This window comes from Dermacentor variabilis, unplaced genomic scaffold (genome assembly GCF_050947875.1).
Source record: "Dermacentor variabilis isolate Ectoservices unplaced genomic scaffold, ASM5094787v1 scaffold_13, whole genome shotgun sequence".
Classification (NCBI taxonomy): Eukaryota; Metazoa; Arthropoda; class Arachnida; order Ixodida; family Ixodidae; genus Dermacentor; species Dermacentor variabilis.
In genome coordinates this window covers 40,929,325-40,948,821 of record NW_027460291.1, presented here as the reverse complement: position 1 = coordinate 40,948,821, position 19,497 = coordinate 40,929,325, and the positions used below count along the sequence as shown (strand labels likewise).

The 19,497-nt window shown below is 42.3% G+C and overlaps 2 non-coding genes and 1 pseudogene across 2 annotated transcripts; 1 reads left to right on the top strand and 2 right to left on the bottom strand.

Annotated features, from left to right (window-relative positions):
• LOC142566651 (uncharacterized) overlaps nucleotides 1-19,497 on the top strand; it is a 55,346-nt pseudogene that overhangs the window by 11,222 nt on the left and 24,627 nt on the right.
• TRNAR-UCU (transfer RNA arginine (anticodon UCU)) lies at nucleotides 2,533-2,607 on the bottom strand. The gene has a single exon. It is a non-coding gene; the product is annotated as a tRNA-Arg (tRNA).
• Nucleotides 12,959-13,033, bottom strand: TRNAR-UCU (transfer RNA arginine (anticodon UCU)). Its single transcript has one exon. It is a non-coding gene; the product is annotated as a tRNA-Arg (tRNA).

Here is a 19,497-nt window from a genome sequence, read left to right as displayed (position 1 = left end):
ACTGCTTGGTGATCTGAAATGCCGTCTGTGACCATACATGAGACGTCATCTTGTATATTTGCACCTACAAAAAATGGATAGATAACTCCATTCGAATCTTTCTCGCTTCTAGTGAAATGCTTACCTACCAGTAATGCGCATAAAATAAAAGCAATATCAACGATTTCACTACGAATATTTGTGGTGGAGCGGGACAGGAATGTGCTCCAGTCGACATTCGGCAGGTTATAATCACGGGTTAAGATTTCTTTATCCGTCTGCTTTTTTTAGTGAGTGTACATGTTTTTTCTTAAGCATTCCAAGTCTGCAACCGACGAGTTAGGGGCCTGTATGCGGCACCTAGAATGTATTTGACATTGTTAATAAAAAAGTTGCAGAAAAAGCTTTGTACTCCCGAGGTGCCGGCATTCTTAACATTTGAAGGGAATGTTTGAAAAGAATGGCTACACCTACTCCTTTTCTGTCACAGTCTTTGCGCAATATTCTGTAGTTCATCAGGACAAATTGGCTATCATACATATCATCATATAACCAGGTTTCAGTCAACACTGAAATATCGGGGTCCAGCGAGCGAAGGATACCTTCAAGCTGTTCGACTTTGTTGACAACGCTGCAGCAGTTAAGGTTAAGGATTAAGGTTAAGGATTTTCACCAAAGTTTCTCACTCACTTAATTAAGTGCCAAATCATCTGAACCCACCCAGTGCTTCCCAGGAGGTATTCCTGTGGGCCGGGCATATTCGTACGCAATTACTGTATAGGTTTATTTGACCTATGATTGGAACAGAAAACTTGCACCAACATGTGTGCAGGTATCCCACTTGGCAGTACGCTGGAAGATATGCCAGAAATGCATTGTATTACTCATCGTCGTTGGCAATGACGCAAGCGCCTGACGGGCCTTGTAACGGCTTTGGGAAACACTGAACTCATCAAAGTGTGCGTTTCATTTCCATACGATAGCCCACATTGTTTGTAATACAACGCAGCAATGCCTTTCCTTTATCCATGAAAAATAAACAGAAAAATGGAAAAGAAAAGCAACCCGTTTCGCGCTCATGGCGCGCAGAGAGAGAGAGAGAGAGAGACCCAGTAATGAAAGGGGAAAGGGCTACTCGGACTTTTCGGAAAATGGCACTCGCACCCTCGTCGCCCTGGGTGGCAGCTTGCGGGATTTTAGTGGCAAGCAACGGCGGCGCGCCATGTTTCCACGTCATTTTCAATTCTCAACGGCAGCGCCAGGTGCGTAACGCTTGTTTCTGCGGTGTGCGGTGTCTCCCCCTACCTTGGTGTCTGTCACACGTCAACTACACGACAACTACACTGAACGTTAAGTTTTAGCAAGGATGTTTTCCGTCAATAGCTCATGATTAGGTGAGCGCGTTTCGTAGAGCGAACCGGCTGCATGTAGTGTAGGCGACTCGGGCATAGTCTAGATTTGTCGTTTACATGATTTGATAACGCGCTCTCTTTATCGCTTCCACTATAGGGAATGTTTTACGGGAAGCGATCAATCAGGACTGTTGATTTTAGCGTCATAGTTGATGTAGGTAACAATGAAAATGCACCATGATTTACGTTGATACTGAGCAGCCATAAAGAGGACTATTGGTGTTGAGCAGCCAGTGTGGGTAATCACCGTCTAGTATTGCAACTAGTCCACCGCCGGTGAATATTTTGTTTGAAGAGTTGCTTAAACACGCCAAAATGCCGGGGAAAAAAATGTCACAAAACTACAAAAGGCTAACAAAAAAGCATTTACGAACAGCGCATTCGTCTGCAGCCTAATTATATAGTGAGGTGAATTTCAGGGCTTTTTCTTTGCAAATAACTTCCACAGCGCATTTCCGACAGGCCTCATCTCGTTTCTTTTCGGGGTGCACATCGGACATGTATTCAGAAAAAAATGAGAATGAAAAAAAGCTATGCCTGCGCTGTGTTTCGCAACTCTCTTTACGCTTTCAGAGAAATGTTTCAGAAAAGTAGCGATGTTCAAATTATTATTTCCCTAGTTTTTATACACGCAAATTAAACACGCAATTCATCGCCAATCTTCAGCTTTGGATATGGGCTACAAAAACTCAGGGCTACGACGACGACAACAAGAATCGGCGAACAAGATGAGTGGTTCTGAGATTGCAAGAAGCGGGAATCGTCATGTATGTTTGAGGTGAACAAAGCTAGCTCCCCGAAGGCGAACTACATAGAAGTTTCTTTACGAGACAGTTCAATCATTGACTCTGTTGTCTCATAAAAATGCGAATGCTGCTTACTTTATCCCTCTCAACAATATGCATGGCGACGCAGATGACAAAAATTCAGTACAAAAATAAGCTTTAAAATGTGAGACTTCCAGTACAAAGGACACATAAGAACCGAAGGAGCCATGTAGAAGGCTTCATCAACATTTCGGCTGTAGCAAAAGTAAGAGACGGCATCTGCTCTTATTTGTGCCTTGCTTCACTAAAAATTTTAAGTGGCGCAGATGACGATTAAAGATGAAAAAAAACGAGAAGCCCGAACGCAAAATAAGTGCAACGCCGGCGGGACTCGAACCCGCAATCCTCGGTTTAGAATACCGATGCCTTGTCCATTGGGCTACGGCGGCTCTCACGCTGAGACTGCAGCACTAAGTTGGCCAATCCTGGCCAGAGCGTCGCCGCCCCTCGGCGCAACCGCGTGAACGTGCTCGTGCCACTGCTGCCTCCTTCGTCGTCTTCTTCCGCAGCTGATTCCGATGCGGCTCGTCATGGCACCGTTCCCATACTGCCCCTCCCTCTGCGAAGGCGCTGACGGCGCTGGCCCACTGTCACTTGGTGAGGTGATTTCGGTCTCAAGTTCTTTGTCTCAGCATATCGCGAATCGAAAACTCGTATACTGCTGAGCTCAAATTTCGCATTAGAGAATATCGTAATCGTCGTACATAATTACAGCGAATCTGGTAAACTCTAATTCGTCTGCATTTTCTGTGTCCGCATCCGGCAGCAAAAATGTTGGCCGATCGCGGCGGCGGTGTAGGGCCAGGAGCAATGCTTCGTGCCCCCTTAAGACAGAATCTTTAATTAGTCAGCTAAGTAAAACGAACCGTACATGCAAAATTTGAAATCAAGCACACAACAAATCAAACAGCGAACGTTTCAATAAAGAACAAGTATACAAACATCATCCGAACCACTTAATTGAGTATAAGGCACTCCTGACAACAATACCAAGCACGTAGAGCCCCCCGCATACGTTTCCCGGTAAAGATTACTGTTTCGCAAGCTGCCACGCAGACGGCAGCTTTCGACACGTGAAGGGACGTCCCCAGCCTTTCGCATAAAAGAAGCAGCCTATCAACTGATTTCAATGTTGTTGCAGCACTACAGAAGGGGCCGGCGTGCCGTAAAAAAATCCTTACTCCCGTTACTACCATCCCTTAAAAAAAAGAGTTCTCTCTATAGAAATCAACACACTTCTTATAGACGACTCTGCCTTTCTATAGATTTGTTCTTCTATTAACACAAAGTCTAGAGTCTCTCTATAGACGACTCTGCCTTTCTATAGATTTGTTCTTCTGTTGATACATAGTCTAGAGTCTGTCTATAGACGCGAGTCGATAGGTTTCTATTTCTTTTTGCCTCCTCCCATCTTATTTATTTCTTCAGACAATTTATTCATAGATACTGGGATCTTTTACAAGATCTTAGCAGGGTGGGAAAATGCAAGTACATTCATACAAACATACTATTCAACCAATGATGCCGATGCTTCAATTCAACATGCAAAAAGGACAGATTGCATGAAAAAAGGAACAAAGAAAAGATGTGCGATTGAGCCAAGAATGTTTGTGCGCCTGAAAACTGGATAAAGAATTTAGTGTAATGACTTCATCAGGACGTTTATTTCAATCAACTATTGTTCTTGTAAGATAAGAACATTTGAAGCAATTGCTATGCAGTGTTAATGGGTTTCCTGTTCGAGACTGTTTATGACGAGTAGCTTAACCAGTTAAGGGTGTTAAGATGTGCGAGGTATCAGTATAATAGTGGCCACTCATTAGCTGAAGAAAGAATTTTAATCGGGAAGCACGATTCGTTCTCTAATCGAAGAGAAGGCACAACGTTTAAGGAGAACTGTTATACAAATTGGACCGTAAGAATTGTAGATAAATCGGAAAGCTTTCATTTGAATTCTTTCTAATTTTTCTATATTTATTTTTGTGTAGGGGTCCCGAATGATCATAGCATATTTTAAAGTAGGACGAACTATTGTATGATATGCTTTCAGCAGGGGAGATTGTGAGATATGTGTATGGCCGAGATATGTATAGTGAGATACCTCAGAAATATAAGTGTTCCGGGGAAAATAGTAAAAGAGAAGGGGCTTTTCCGTTCGTGTTATTATCACACAGACGGTCTTTTCATAGTTAACAGACATTTACCATTGATGGCACCTTCGAATTATTTTGCCAAAGTCGCTATTTAGCATGACTTGATCTTCCGGTAAGGCAATTTCATCGTATAGTGTGCAGTCACCCATGTAAACTTTAATTTTGCCAGATACATTACTGCCAATATCATTTATATAAAGCAAGAATAACAGAGGACCCAGCACGGATCCCTGGGGAACGCCACAAGCGACAGGTAATAAGTTGGAGGAAGTGTCGTTTATCCTAACTTATGGGGAGCTGTTGGTTGGGCATGCTTGTATTCATTTTAGTAGCTTATTTTTGTGAGTAAAAAACTTAATTTGTAAGGTAATTAACAGTGGGTTACATTGTCGAATGCTTTACTTAAATCCATGAACATAGCGTCGCTTTCTTTTGTACTATTTATTGTTTTGCAAAATCTTGAATATATTCTAGTAATTGAGTGTCTGTGGTAAAGCCCTGCAGAAATTCATGTTGAGCGTTCGTCAAGACGCAATGCTCATCAAAAAAAAAACGATTACATGCTTATAGATTAGGTGTTCGAAAATATTGTATGTTGTCCAAGTCAGAGAAATTGGTCGATATTTTTTATGCAATTCTTGTTTCCTTATTTATGTAAGAGTTTTATTAGTGCTGTTTTCGAGTCATCCGGAAGCGTGCCATCCTGAAGCGATTTACTAAACAATATTTTCAAGGATATCGCTTGGCCAAGCGTTTTAAGAAGGCATTTGGCATACCACCTGAACAGGGGTTTTCTTTTTGGCAATTTTTAACAGCAAGTGACATATACCATGCTCAGAAATAACAATCAGGAATTGAAGGCCCATCCATGTAAAAACAAGGCAGACAACCTTCATCCTTTGTGAATAGAAAACTAAAATGATTGTTAAATGCAGCACATACAACCTGCTCATCGTGGACCTTATTACCGCCTATTATGGACATATCGGAAAGGGAAGAAGAATGAGTCATCGTCCTCCAGAAACTCCATGGAGACGTTTTCATAAAACTAGGAAGATGTCCAATAAAGCAATTCCGTTTGTCATTTATTATCACTTCTTTTAAATTATTTGACGCTTCCTCAATGACCCTTTCATTATTTGTTCAAGTTTTCAGGTTTGCGCAAGTTTGAATCCGCTTAAGCTTGGGTTGCTTGAGCAACGCCTCGCGAGAGTTCCAGGGATTCCGACCTGCCACAATCTTCACAACCTTTAGAACAAACTGTGGCAGACAGTTGAATATAATGCCTTTAAATAAAAGCAACACATCGTACATGCTGGCAGTGTTTTATTTAAAGTTATCCAGATGAAATGCTCGCGTATCAATTACAGACGCGTCATCTGCAGGCGAAAAATTCGGGTAACACTGAATCTTATCATTTTTACTGCGAGGGGAACATTCCAACGACAATACTACTGCTTGTTGAACTTAAATGCCGTCTGTGACCATACATGAGACGTCATCTTGTATATTTGCACCTACAATAAATGGACAGATAACTGCATAGGAATCTTTGTCGCTTCTAGTGAAATGCTTACCTACCTGTAATCCACCAAAAACTATAGCAATATCAATGATTTCACGAAGAATATTTGTGGTGGAGCGTTACAGGAATGTGCTCCAGTCGACATTCGGCAGGTTACTATCACGGGTTAACATTGCTTTATCCATCTGCTTTTTTTAGTGAGGGTACATGTACCTAACCGACGAGTTAGGGGCCTGTATACGGCACCAAGAATGTATTTGACATTGTTAATACAAAAGTTGCAGAAAAAGCGTTTTACTCCCGAAGTGTCGGGCATTCTTAGCATTTGAAGGGCATGTTTAAAAAGAATGGCTACGCCTCCTCCTTTGCGCAATATTTAGTCTTTGCCCAATATTCTGTAGTTTATCGGGACAAATTGGCTATCATACATATCATAATATAACCAGGTTTCAGTCAACACTCAAATATCGGGGTCCAGCGAGCGAAGGATAACTTCAAGCTGTTCGACTTTGTTGACAACGCTGCAGCAGTTAAGGATTAAGATGGTGAATGGCGATTGGCAACGGTTATCACATTCTTTGCTCCATCGTTTCAGCTTACAGCATTTGCGTTTTCCAGATAACACTGACAAACATTTCACCATCTATGCTGCATTTATAGAAAACTATTTTAACTTTGGAGCCTTCATCACATCCTTCTTGTGAGCATTACCATAATTTTTTTCTTATCTCACGAACTTTGAAAGAAATGTCCTCTGTTATGTAAAGTGTTCTCCCAGCTTTCTTGTGCTCTTTCAGCATTGAACTTTTGTCGCGATAGTCCGAGAACCTTAAGAGCACGGGGCGTGCTTTTATTTTTCTTTCCTAGCCGTTGACATCTTTCCATATTATTGATAGTAAGTCCATGTGTTTCCTTGAAAACACCTTTTCTTGATCACATTCAAGAGACTGTCGTTTATTCCCCCGCCTTCTCAATTTGGGCCGTACACGATCTCATCGTTTCTTCTACCTCTGTTTACTATTTCATCTGCCTTACATACCAAAACGGAGACGTATATTCCAAATCGGTTGCTGCTTTCTTGAGATTAGTTACATCACTTTGCAAAAACATTAAAGTACTCGGTTGAGTTTCGAAGATGAGCATGCGCTCTTTTAAATAAGCGATATCTGTTTCAAATGTACTCCGTTTAGACAGTACATAATTGATACAGGCACTTATGTTACTTTGGACAGATAAAAGCTGCGACAACCCCTACTCAATAACGGCACATGCCAGAAGATTCGTTTTGAAAGGTTACAAAGCTGTCACACCACTGCTTACAGTCTATAGTCTACTACGCAAATAACTCTCTTGGCAACAAAGCATCAGCAGGAATCGATTATCGAATCGGATACAGAACTAGTCGTTCACGTAATGTACCTGTGCAAGCAAGAAGAAGCGTTCGAGCAACATGCTGAAGCTGCTGCTGCTGCTGCATTGCCCACTGCCGCGGCGCTGGAACGACGGAGCTTTAATACTGTTGCCGCGCTAGGAGTTGCTTTAATAGTTGCCGGGCTAGGAGCATCCACGGGAGTGCGCAGAATCATCAGAGAAGGAAGAACGTGCGCAGGAAATTCACGCCCACCATACGCCTGGACCATAGGGCTGAACCATGAAGAATTGACGGTAATCACCACATGTTCGAGCGGTGCAGGGCACGCCATGCGCCTGTGACGAACGGCATGGCCAGCTAAGAAATCCAGAAGCTGGGCAAACAAGAAGAAGCGTTTAGGTAATATGTTCAAGCTCCTGCTGCTGCATCGCCCCCTCCACTGTAGAGGGTCTGTAGAAACAGTCGCGTAGGTGTTTGTTTCTTTTTGTCTACTTCGGCTCTATAGATATCCCATGGACGAATGTCGATACAGTCTATATTTTTGGCAATTCTGTGTTCGTAGACTGTAGGCTTAAGTCGATAAGCTTTCTTTTTCTTTTTACCTACTCCCGCTTTATGGATCGCATATAGCCAAAGTTCATAAGCAGTTTGTTCTATTTGTCCGCTTCTGCTCTATAGACTACTTATTGCAGTTTACAATAGGTAGTCAGGCACAGGAAGTGGTAAGGGAATACATCTACGTAGGACAGGTAGTGACTGCGGATCCGGATCATGAGACTGAAATAATCAGAAGAATAAGAATGGGCTGGGGTGCGTTTGGCAGGCATTCTCAGATCTTGAACACCAGGTTGCCGTTATCCATCAAGAGAAAAGTTTATAAGAGCTGTGTCTTATCAGTACTCACGTACGGGGCAGCAACCTGGATGCTTACGAAAAGGGTTCTACTTAAATTGAGGGCGACGCAACGAGCTTTGGAAAGAAGAATGATAGGTTTAACGTTAAGGGATAAGAAAAGAGCAGATAGGGTGAGGGAACAAACGCGAGTTAATGATATCTTAGTTGAAATCAAGAAAAAGAAATGGGGGCATGGGCAGGACACGTAATGAGGAGGGAAGATAACCGATGGTCATGAAGAGTTACGGAATGGATCCCAAGGGAAGGGAATCGTAGCAGAGAGGGGCAGAAAGTTAGGTGGGCGGATAAAATGAAGTTTGCAGGTACAACATGGCCACAATTAGTACATGACCGGGGTAGTTGGAGAAGTATGGGAGAGGCCTTTGCCCTGCAGTGGGCATAACTAGGATGATGATGATGATGATGCTCTATAGACTCCCTTAGGGCAAATGTTGAAGCAGTATTTAGTTATTGTTTCCAATGTTTCTATGTAGACTGTCTCGAATATTTTTCACTCCTCCAAGCTTATAAATTGTCTATAGACGAACGTTGATAAGCTGTTTGTTCTATTTGTCCGGTACTGCTGTATAGACTCCCTATGTACAAATGTTGACACCGTCTTTATTGTTTCCATTATTTGTCTACAGACTGTCTGGAATATTTTTCACTTCTCCAAGCTTATAAATTGTCTATAGACGAACGTTCATAAGCTTTCCATTTCTGTCTACTCCCATTCTAAAGCCAGCCTAGCGAAAAAATTGTTGTCATCCTTTTTCCTTTTGTATGCCTCCGCCCCACTGATTACCTGAAGAAAAAATTCGATGCAGTTTCGGTTTTTCCTTATTGTTTCTTAGTCTATAGGGTGTCTATGGACAAGAGTCGATAAGGTGTATATTTTTTGTCCATCCCGAGTCTATACCTTGTTCGCGTGCACACACACACACACGCACACAGACATATATATATATATATATATATATCAATATAGCACAGAGAAATGAACTCGACGTACGTGAAAACACGGTACATCAGCCGAGCAGTTTGACACTAAGAAAGAACATGTTTTCACTTAGGTGCTGTTTATTCTCTTGTGCTGCACCAACGCAGCCAACGTGCTTTGTTCGCCGCCGCCGCCACACACCACATACATGGTGTGTCAGCGAAGACTTTCGAATATGTTTAAAAGCTGCCTGTTGCAGATATCACAATCCTAGTTCATGAGCTGGTCTACTCGAAGCGGCGGACAATACTTGCGCAAAAAATTGAGATTCAAGATCGACTAACGAATAAGAAATTACGTATTAAGTTTTTATGTATTTACATTATGGCACATATTGCAATTTGCAAATTCCAGCCGTGGAGCTCCTAAGGCTAGGCTAAATATCTGATTGCCCATATTGCAATTTACAAATGCAAACAGTAGATTTCGCAAGGCGGAACCACTTGGAACGAATTTTCAAGCTGACACAAGTTTCGATATATAAACTCCCGCACTTTACGTAGGACTACCATTTAATTGTTAACAAAACGTCATTACATGCACTCAAGCACAGGGGTAACTGGAACGCCAATGCATTTTTTCGCAAAGTTCGGGAATTTACATTTCGAAACTGGTGTCATCCTGAGAATGCGTTCCAAGTGGATCCGCCTTGCGAAATCCACTGCTTGAATTTGTAAATTGCAATATGGGCCATAAGATAGTTAGCTAAAAAGTTTAGTACCGGATCCATGTTAATTAGTCGATTTTGTGTTTCAGATTTTAGTGCAAGTGGTATCCGCCCCTGCGAGTAGACCAGCTCGTCAACAAGAACAGACCTTTACAAAATAAAAAGAATTTCAAAGTATTCCATGAAACACACTGCATGTATATATATTGCCACGGGACTGCCGCTCGAGCACGTACATTGCGCCTATTCGCGAGCTTGTTTTACGCCCAGAAAAACACTTTTATGTAGCACATTTTGAGCCACAAAGAGCGGGAGTCTCTCGCATTGCTCTATAATTTTCTCCTTGTGACTTTTCAATTAAGACAAATGACCTAATTAGGGGAAAGCAAGAAATAAACTGAGTGCTTGAAACCGACGGCAAACATTACCTTTGTTCTCTCCAGCTACGTAGCGTCTGTATATTTTAATGTTCGGCTCAATTTAGGTGAAGCACCCTGCATACTGCTTTGCAATTCGAATTATTCTCCACGGTTTCCTATATCACCACCGATGAAGGCCATAGAGCGGCACGTCACCAAAGGTTTTACTCAACATGAGCGAACATCCCATATACCAACGGTGGTAAGGCGTGAGATGAACAAGAAGATAGCCGATAGTGTAAAAGTCCTATTGCTTTAGGTTTACATGCCGTCTATAGATTCACTACAGACAAAAGTCGTTCATCGGCGGCACAACCCGTGTACGCTGTAGACAAGCGCACATACCGGTGGATAATACGGAGATACGGTAGATATTAGCCACTGGAGTTGTATACTGGTGAGATTGCTTTTGAGCCTATGCGTAGATTTTAGCATACACATTGTGCATATCTCCGCATTTATTGATCATATGACATGAGCCACGTAGTCGCTCTCGGCAATCCCAAGACAGTCTTCACAGTTGTCAAAGCATGACCTTTGCGGCAGTAGAATAAAGAAAACAAAACGCCGATCCAATCCTTGTAACGCATGTTATGAACACCAATTCTAGCTACAAGCGAATTGGAAACAGGCATCAAGCTAACAGCACAGAGACTCGTAATGTTTGTAGCTGACAACACAGACTTTGTGAGTGTGCGATGAACCGATGTCGCACATGTCCTGTGCGCCTTGTGTGTCTTCCGATACTCAGATACTTTTCACGTTGCCCTCATATCTCTGCTGCGTCAGCAATATCGGGTGGTTTTTCGTAGACTGATATCCGGCTAAATAATGTCATCAGTTTCTCACTCATTTAATTAAGTGCCAAATCATCTGAACCCACCCAGTGCTTCGCAGGAGGTATTCCTGTGGGCCGAGCATAAGCGTACGCAATTACTGTATAGGTTTATTTGAGCTATGATTGGAACAGAAAACTTGCACCAACATGTGTGCAGGTATCCCACTTGGCAGTACGCTGGAAGATATGCCAGAAATGCATTGTATTACTCATCGTCGTTGGCAATGACGCAAGCCACTGACGGGCCTTGTAACGGCTTTGGGAAACACTGAACTCATCAAAGTGTGCGTTTCATTTCCATACGATAGCCCACAGCGTTTGTAATACAACGCAGCAATGCCTTTCCTTTATCCATGAAAAATAAACAGAAAAAATGGAAAAGAAAAGCAACCCATTTCGCGCTCATGGCGCGCAGAGAGAGAGAGAGCCCCTGTAATGAAAAGGAAAAGGGCACTCGGACTTTTCGGAAAATGGCACTCGCACCCTCGTCACCCTGGGTGGCAGCTTGCGAGATTTTAGTGCCACGCAACGGCGGCGCGCCATGTTTCCACGTCATTTTCAATTTTCAACGGCAGCGCCAGGCACGTAACGCTTGTTTCTGCGGTGTGCGGTGTCTCCCCCTACCTTGGTGTCTGTCACACGTCAACTACACGACAACTACACTGAACGTTAAGTTTTAGCAAGGATGTTTTCCGTCAATAGCTCATGATTAGGTGAGCGCGTTTCGTAGAGCGAACCGGCTGCATGTAGTGTAGGCGACTCGGGCATAGTCTAGATTTGTCGTTTACATGATTTGATAACGCGCTCTCTTTATCGCTTCCACTATAGGGAATGTTTTACGGGAAGCGATCAATCAGGACTGTTGATTTTAGCGTCATAGTTGATGTAGGTAACAATGAAAATGCACCATGATTTACGTTGATACTGAGCAGCCATAAAGAGGACTATTGGTGTTGAGCAGCCAGTGTGGGTAATCACCGTCTAGTATTGCAACTAGTCCACCGCCGGTGAATATTTTGTTTGAAGAGTTGCTTAAACACGCCAAAATGCCGGGGAAAAAAATGTCACAAAACTACAAAAGGCTAACAAAAAAGCATTTACGAACAGCGCATTCGTCTGCAGCCTAATTATATAGTGAGGTGAATTTCAGGGCTTTTTCTTTGCAAATAACTTCCACAGCGCATTTCCGACAGGCCTCATCTCGTTTCTTTTCGGGGTGCACATCGAACATGTATTCAGAAAAAAATGAGAATGAAAAAAAGCTATGCCTGCGCTGTGTTTCGCAACTCTCTTTACGCTTTCAGAGAAATGTTTCAGAAAAGTAGCGATGTTCAAATTATTATTTCCCTAGTTTTTATACACCCAAATTAAACACGCAATTCATCGCCAATCTTCAGCTTTGGATATGGGCTACAAAAACTCAGGGCTACGACGACGACAACAAGAATCGGCGAACAAGATGAGTGGTTCTGAGATTGCAAGAAGCGGGAATCGTCATGTATGTTTGAGGTGAACAAAGCTAGCTCCCCGAAGGCGAACTACATAGAAGTTTCTTTACGAGACAGTTCAATCATTGACTCTGTTGTCTCATAAAAATGCGAATGCTGCTTACTTTATCCCTCTCAACAATATGCATGGCGACGCAGATGACAAAAATTCAGTACAAAAATAAGCTTTAAAATGTGAGACTTCCAGTACAAAGGACACATAAGAACCGAAGGAGCCATGTAGAAGGCTTCATCAACATTTCGGCTGTAGCAAAAGTAAGAGACGGCATCTGCTCTTATTTGTGCCTTGCTTCACTAAAAATTTTAAGTGGCGCAGATGACGATTAAAGATGAAAAAAAACGAGAAGCCCGAACGCAAAATAAGTGCAACGCCGGCGGGACTCGAACCCGCAATCCTCGGTTTAGAATACCGATGCCTTGTCCATTGGGCTACGGCGGCTCTCACGCTTTGACTGCAGCACTTAGTTGGCCAATCCTGGCCAGAGCGTCGCCGCCCCTCGGCGCAACCGCGTGAACGTGCTCGTGCCACTGCTGCCTCCTTCGTCGTCTTCTTCCGCAGCTGATTCCGATGCGGCTCGTCATGGCACCGTTCCCATACTGCCCCTCCCTCTGCGAAGGCGCTGACGGCGCTGGCCCACTGTCACTTGGTGAGGTGATTTCGGTCTCAAGTTCTTTGTCTCAGCATATCGCGAATCGAAAACTCGTATACTGCTGAGCTCAAATTTCGCATTAGAGAATATCGTAATCGTCGTACATAATTACAGCGAATCTGGTAAACTCTAATTCGTCTGCATTTTCTGTGTCCGCATCCGGCAGCAAAAATGTTGGCCGATCGCGGCGGCGTTGTAGGGCCGGGAGCAATGCTTCGTGCCCCCTTAAGGCAGAATCTTTAATTAGTCAGCTAAGTAAAACGAACCGTACATGCATAATTTGAAATCAAGCACACAACAAATCAAACAGCGAACGTTTCAATAAAGAACAAGTATACAAACATCATCCGAACCACTTAATTGAGTATAAGGCACTCCTGACAACAATACCAAGCACGTAGAGCCCCCCGCATACGTTTCCCGGTAAAGATTACTGTTTCGCAAGCTGCCACGCAGACGGCAGCTTTCGACGTGTGGAGGGACGTCCCCAGCCTTTCGCATAAAAGAAGCAGCCTATCAACTGATTTCAATGTTGTTGCAGCACTATAGAAGGGGCCGGCGTGCCGTAAAAAAATCCTTACTCCCGTTACTACCATCCCTTAAAAGAAAGAGTTCTCTCTATAGAAATCAACACACTTCTTATAGACGACTCTGCCTTTCTATAGATTTGTTCTTCTATTAACACAAAGTCTAGAGTCTCTCTATAGACGACTCTGCCTTTCTATAGATTTGTTCTTCTGTTGATACACAGTCTAGAGTCTGTCTATAGACGCGAGTCGATAGGTTTCTATTTCTTTTTGCCTCCTCCCATCTTATTTATTTCTTCAGACAATTTATTCACAGATACTGGGATCTTTTACAAGATCTTAGCAGGGTGGGAAAATGCAAGTACATTCATACAAACATACTATTCAAGCAATGATGCCGATGCTTCAATTCAACATGCAAAAAGGACAGATTGCATGAAAAAAGGAACAAAGAAAAGATGTGCGATTGAGCCAAGAATGTTTGTGCGCCTGAAAACTAAATAAAGAATTTAGTGTAATGACTTCATCAGGACGTTTATTTCAATCAACTATTGTTCTTGTAAGATAAGAACATTTGAAGCAATTGCTACGCAGTGTTAATGGGTTTCCTGTTCGAGACTGTTTATGACGAGTAGCTTAACCAGTTAAGGGTGTTAAGATGTGCGAGGTATCAGTATAATAGTGGCCACTCATTAGCTGAAGAAAGAATTTTAATCGGGAAGCACGATTCGTTCTCTAATCGAAGAGAAGGCACAACGTTTAAGGAGAACTGTTATACAAATTGGACCATAAGAATTGTAGATAAATCGGAAAGCTTTCATTTGAATTCTTTCTAATTTTTCTATATTTATTTTTGTGTAGGGGTCCCGAATGATCATTGCATATTTTAAAGTAGGACGAACTATTGTATGATATGCTTTCAGCAGGGGAGATTGTGAGATATGTGTATGGCCGAGATATGTATACTGAGATACCTCAGAAATATAAGTGTTCCGGGGAAAATAGTAAAAGAGAAGGGGCTTTTCCCTTCGTGTTATTATCACACAGACGGTCTTTTCATAGTTAACAGACATTTACCATTGATGGCATCTTCGAATTATTTTGCCAAAGTCGCTATTTAGCATGACTTGATCTTCCGGTAAGGCAATTTCATCGTATAGTGTGCAGTCACCCATGTAAACTTTAATTTTGCCAGATACATTACTGCCAATATCATTTATATAAAGCAAGAATAACAGAGGACCCAGCACGGATCCCTGGGGAACGCCACAAGCGACAGGTAATAAGTTGGAGGAAGTGTCGTTTATCCTAACTTATGGGGAGCTGTTGGTTGGGCATGCTTGTATTCATTTTAGTAGCTTATTTTTGTGAGTAAAAAACTTAATTTGTAAGGTAATTAGCAGTGGGTTACATTGTCGAATGCTTTACTTAAATCCATGAACATAGCGTCGCTTTCTTTTGTACTATTTATTGTTTTGCAAAATCTTGAATATATTCTAGTAATTGAGTGTCTGTGGTAAAGCCCTGCAGAAATTCATGTTGAGCGTTCGTCAAGACGCAATGCTCATCAAAAAAAAAACGATTACATGCTTATAGATTAGGTGTTCGAAAATATTGTATGTTGTCCAAGTCAGAGAAATTGGTCGATATTTTTTATGCAATTCTTGTTTCCTTATTTATGTAAGAGTTTTATTAGTGCTGTTTTCGAGTCATCCGGAAGCGTGCCATCCTGAAGCGATTTACTAAACAATATTTTCAAGGATATCGCTTGGCCAAGCGTTTTAAGAAGGCATTTGGCATACCACCTGAACAGGGGTTTTCTTTTTGGCAATTTTTAACAGCAAGTGACATATACCATGCTCAGAAATAACAATCAGGAATTGAAGGCCCATCCATGTAAAAACAAGGCAGACAACCTTCATCCTTTGTGAATAGAAAACTAAAATGATTGTTAAATGCAGCACATACAACCTGCTCATCGTGGACCTTATTACCGCCTATTATGGACATATCGGAAAGGGAAGAAGAATGAGTCATCGTCCTCCAGAAACTCCATGGAGACGTTTTCATAAAACTAGGAAGATGTCCATTAAAGCAATTCCGTTTGTCATTTATTATCACTTCTTTTAAATTATTTGACGCTTCCTCAATGACCCTTTCATTATTTGTTCAAGTTTTCAGGTTTGCGCAAGTTTGAATCCGCTTAAGCTTGGGTTGCTTGAGCAAGGCCTCGCGAGAGTTCCAGGGATTCCGACCTGCCACAATCTTCACAACCTTTAGAACAAACTGTGGCAGACAGTTGAATATAATGCCTTTAAATAAAAGCAACACATCGTACATGCTGGCAGTGTTTTATTTAATGTTATCCAGATGAAATGCTCGCGTATCAATTACAGACGCGTCATCTGCAGGCGAAAAATTCGGGTAACACTGAATCTTATCATTTTTACTGCGAGGGGAACATTCCAACGACAATACTACTGCTTGTTGAACTTAAATGCCGTCTGTGACCATACATGAGACGTCATCTTGTATATTTGCACCTACAATAAATGGAGAGATAACTGCATAGGAATCTTTGTCGCTTCTAGTGAAATGCTTACCTACCTGTAATCCACCAAAAACTATAGCAATATCAATGATTTCACGACGAATATTTGTGGTGGAGCGTTACAGGAATGTGCTCCAGTCGACATTCGGCAGGTTACTATCACGGGTTAACATTGCTTTATCCATCTGCTTTTTTTAGTGAGGGTACATGTACCTAACCGACGAGTTAGGGGCCTGTATACGGCACCAAGAATGTATTTGACATTGTTAATACAAAAGTTGCAGAAAAAGCGTTTTACTCCCGAAGTGTCGGGCATTCTTAACATTTGAAGGGCATGTTTAAAAAGAATGGCTACGCCTCCTCCTTTGCGCAATATTTAGTCTTTGCCCAATATTCTGTAGTTTATCGGGACAAATTGGCTATCATACATATCATAATATAACCAGGTTTCAGTCAACACTGAAATATCGGGGTCCAGCGAGCGAAGGATAACTTCAAGCTGTTCGACTTTGTTGACAACGCTGCAGCAGTTAAGGATTAAGATGGTGAATGGCGATTGGCAACGGTTATCACATTCTTTGCTCCATCGTTTCAGCTTACAGCATTTGCGTTTTCCAGATAACACTGACAAACATTTCACCATCTATGCTGCATTTATAGAAAACTATTTTAACTTTGGAGCCTTCATCACATCCTTCTTGTGAGCATTGCCATAATTTTTTTCTTATCTCACGAACTTTGAAAGAAATGTCCTCTGTTATGTAAAGTGTTCTCCCAGCTTTCTTGTGCTCTTTCAGCATTGAACTTTTGTCGCGATAGTCCGAGAACCTTAAGAGCACGGGGCGTGCTTTTATTTTTCTTTCCTAGCCGTTGACATCTTTCCATATTATTGATAGTAAGTCCATGTGTTTCCTTGAAAACACCTTTTCTTGATCACATTCAAGAGACTGTCGTTTATTCCCCCGCCTTCTCAATTTGGGCCGTACACGATCTCATCGTTTCTTCTACCTCTGTTTACTATTTCATCTGCCTTACATACCAAAACGGAGACGTATATTCCAAATCGGTTGCTGCTTTCTTGAGATTAGTTACATCACTTTGCAATAACATTAAAGTACTCGGTTGAGTTTCGAAGATGAGCATGCGCTCTTTTAAATAAGCGATATCTGTTTCAAATGTACTCCGTTTAGACAGTACATAATTGATACAGGCACTTATGTTACTTTGGACAGATAAAAGCTGCGACAACCCCTACTCAATAACGGCACATGCCAGAAGATTCGTTTTGAAAGATTACAAAGCCGTCACACCACTGCTTACAGTCTATAGTCTACTACGCAAATAACTCTCTTGGCAACAAAGCATCAGCAGGAACCGATTATCGGATCGGATACAGAACTAGTCGTTCACGTAATGTACCTGTGCAAGCAAGAAGAAGCGTTCGAGCAACATGCTGAAGCTGCTGCTGCTGCTGCATTGCCCACTGCCGCGGCGCTGGAACGACGGAGCTTTAATACTGTTGCCGCGCTAGGAGTTGCTTTAATAGTTGCCGGGCTAGGAGCATCCACGGGAGTGCGCAGAATCATCAGAGAAGGAAGAACGTGCGCAGGAAATTCACGCCCACCATACGCCTGGACCATAGGGCTGAACCATGAAGAATTGACGGTAATCACCACATGTTCGAGCGGTCCAGGGCACGCCATGCGCCTGTGACGAACGGCATGGCCAGCCGAGAAATCCAGAAGCTGTGCAAACAAGAAGAAGCGTTTAGGTAATATGTTCAAGCTGCTGCTGCTGCATTGCCCCCTCCACTGTAGAGGGTCTGTAGAAACAGTCGCTTAGGTGTTTGTTTCTTTTTGTCTACTTCGGCTCTATAGATATCCCATGGACGAATGTCGATACAGTCTATATTTTTGGCAATTCTGTGTTCGTAGACTGTAGGCTTAAGTCGATAAGCTTTCTTTTTCTTTTTACCTACTCCCGCTTTATGGATCGCATATAGCCAAAGTTCATAAGCAGTTTGTTCTATTTGTCCGCTTCTGCTCTATAGACTACCTATTGCAGTTTACAATAGGTAGTCAGGCACAGGAAGTGGTAAGGGAATACATCTACGTAGGACAGGTAGTGACTGCGGATCCGGATCATGAGACTGAAATAATCAGAAGAATAAGAATGGGCTGGGGTGCGTTTGGCAGGCATTCTCAGATCTTGAACACCAGGTTGCCATTATCCCTCAAGAGAAAAGTTTATAAGAGCTGTGTCTTACCAGTACTCACGTACGGGGCAGCAACCTGGATGCTTACGAAAAGGGTTCTACTTAAATTGAGGGCGACACAACGAGCTATGGAAAGAAGAATGATAGGTTTAACGTTAAGGGATAAGAAAAGAGCAGATAGGGTGAGGGAACAAACGCGAGTTAATGATATCTTAGTTGAAATCAAGAAAAAGAAATGGGGGCATGGGCAGGACACGTAATGAGGAGGGAAGATAACCGATGGTCATGAAGAGTTACGGAATGGATCCCAAGGGAAGGGAATCGTAGCAGAGAGGGGCAGAAAGTTAGGTGGGCGGATAAAATGAAGTTTGCAGGGACAACATGGCCACAATTAGTACATGACCGGGGTAGTTGGAGAAATATGGGAGAGGCCTTTGCCCTGCAGTGGGCATAACTAGGATGATGATGATGATGATGATGATGCTCTATAGACTCCCTTAGGGCAAATGTTGAAGCAGTATTTAGTTATTGTTTCCAATGTTTCTATGTAGACTGTCTCGAATATTTTTCACTCCTCCAAGCTTATAAATTGTCTATAGACGAACGTTGATAAGCTGTTTGTTCTATTTGTCCGGTACTGCTCTATAGACTCCCTATGTACAAATGTTGACACCGTCTTTATTGTTTCCATTATTTGTCTACAGACTGTCTGGAATATTTTTCACTTCTCCAAGCTTATAAATTGTCTATAGACGAACGTTCATAAGCTTTCCATTTCTGTCTACTCCCATTCTAAAGCCAGCCTAGCGAAAAAATTGTTGTCATCCTTTTTCCTTTTGTATGCCTCCGCCCCACTGATTACCTGAAGAAAAAATTCGATGCAGTTTCGGTTTTTCCTTATTGTTTCTTAGTCTATAGAGTGTCTATGGACAAGAGTCGATAAGGTGTATATTTTTTGTC